We start from the raw sequence: 2,339 nt of genomic DNA on the forward strand, positions 1-2,339 counted from the left end.
TGTGGTAACTTCGGGACTTAGTGAAGACAATAGCACACGTTTGCTCTTGATAACAAAAGTGCTCTTGTCATACAAGTATGCATTTAAACCCTCACTCTCTCTCACTACCTCTTAACAGTGTCATAGTGTTCACTCTTATAATGGCTGTGTTGTTTGAAGCTGATAAGTTGTGCCTTCTCAAGCAAGAGCTCCTCACACCTCACACCTCACAAAGTGACTGTTGTCTCGTCAAGGATTGACTTCACGCCTCTCAGAGATAAGAGTTAGAAAGAATAAATATTACAATTATACATGTACATGAGCTGGTCTTGTACATGTATGTATACTCACTTTATATTGGACATGATATATTAAGGTCACGTTATACATAATACATACATGCTCATTCATAATATTCTATCACCATTTATCAGCATAAGCTACATATACACATACGTACACTTCTTTAATGCAGGTTCTACAGGATATTATGTATTATTATTATTATTATTATTATTGCTATTATTATTATTATTATTATTATTGCTATTATTATTAATGCTTCATAACTCTGCCATATATTATTATTATTATCAGCTGCAACAGATTTATATAGGCACAGCTATATAGTTTATGATTTTTAAAAAATTATTATTATTTACGCTTTTTTTCTCTTATTATACAATCATTCTGTACCATATAACGCACCTTATATTATTTAATATATTATAAATATTATCATTTATTATTATTATTATTAATTTATTATTATTATTATGTGCTATTATTATTTTATTATTATGTGCTATTTTGAATTATTGTTTTTATGTTGTGGTATTTTTTTTAGTGAAATAAAAAATAAATGAATGAAAATAAAATTCCTTCAAATATTGCATCAGCTTTTATTGATGGGTGTGGTCACAGCAGTCATTATAATCATCGTCTGTGATTTTCTTTATTTTTGATGTTTATCCCTGCTAATGGATCAGGGCGTGTCTATATAAAGAAAGAGAGTCTGAGTATATTTTTAGAATCATTAATACAACAATTCCCTCAACAGCAGAGGATGGAGTATGGATTGTATTCATCATGTATAAACTATTGAGTAGTGACATGAGTATAATCATGATAAGAGAAGACAGAACTAATGCAAGTAGTCACGTACAGAATAATAATTAAAATACACGTGTACTAGCTTGATACACACTACATGGATAATGCAAATATACATTGTATACATATACAGTCAAACCTGTCTATTCCGGACACCTTGGGACCAAATAAAACTGTCCTTATTATAGAGGTGTCTTTATTTCAGAGGCTCCTTAATACACATTGTATTGGGACTGATACTACCTGTCCTGATTATAGAGGTGTCCTTATTTTAGAGTGTCTGCAATAGCAGGTTTCACTGTAATCACGAAATTGTTTATGTTTAGTGCAAATAAACACTCATGCTGCTATATAATAGTACACAGTATACTGTCTGTTAAAAACAAAATAAGCTTTTAAAAACAAACACATATTTACACATTAAGCCTAATTTACAATAATTATGATGCTAGGCCGGCATACTGTCAATTTTTAATCAAAAGCGTGGGTGGCTTGACCTTTTGACACTAAATTAGAACCAAGTTCTATTCTAGCATCAACGTAGGGTCAGGACTGTAAACCTGCTTTAACTATAAACATGTACATGTATATGTAATAGCGATGTGAAGCTAACAGCATTTAAAGGTGTTATATGAAATAGGTATACCCAAGAGTACATAATTTACAGTACACTTGGTATACCGTATTTGTCTGATTAGAAGCCTGGGCGTTTATTCATTAACAGGGAGAAAAATTGCATAAAAATAAAAAAAATCTGCCAAAGGTGTCATCTAGGTCTTCAGACTGTGCTTCAAGAGTTAAACTATTTGGAGCAATCTAAAGTCAAGGTTACCTACATGTAAATTGGTTTAAAATGTGCATCTAAAGCAAGAATATTCTAAGGATGGGATGGGCTTCTAGTCAGGCAAATATGGTGTATTCATGTACTTACAAATATGGTTGGTTGTGGTTGAGAGGTGGGAGGAGGAGGGTAGCATTTCCTGTGAGGAGGTGGCCGTACCTGAGAACTGGAGTAACCCTCTCCACCACCTCTGCCAATACTAGCTACCAGGTTCTTTATGATTGATACCTCCTGTAATAAAGAGGAGTAAAACAGTCTCACTGCTCTCTGCTTGGAATGGTTTGATGTACATGTACATAGCAAAACATCAATGCAGTAAAAATTGGGGGTGATTTCGAAGCTATTTTTGGAAAAAAAACCATGGTTCAGATATTGGCCCATTTTTCAAATGGCCATAACTGAAAAT

The 2,339-nt window shown here is 32.8% G+C and overlaps 1 long non-coding RNA gene across 1 annotated transcript; it reads right to left on the reverse strand.

Annotated features, from left to right (window-relative positions):
• Positions 1-937: 937 nt before the first annotated feature.
• LOC109590488 (uncharacterized) lies at positions 938-2,185 on the reverse strand. The gene is made up of 2 exons (XR_002189345.1): positions 2,024-2,185; positions 938-975 (listed from the first exon to the last, which is right to left on the reverse strand). It is a non-coding gene; the product is annotated as an uncharacterized LOC109590488 (long non-coding RNA).
• Positions 2,186-2,339: the final 154 nt, after the last annotated feature.

Source organism: Amphimedon queenslandica, unplaced genomic scaffold (genome assembly GCF_000090795.2).
Source record: "Amphimedon queenslandica unplaced genomic scaffold, v1.1 AMPQUscaffold_9945, whole genome shotgun sequence".
NCBI classification, from domain to species: domain Eukaryota; kingdom Metazoa; phylum Porifera; class Demospongiae; order Haplosclerida; family Niphatidae; genus Amphimedon; species Amphimedon queenslandica.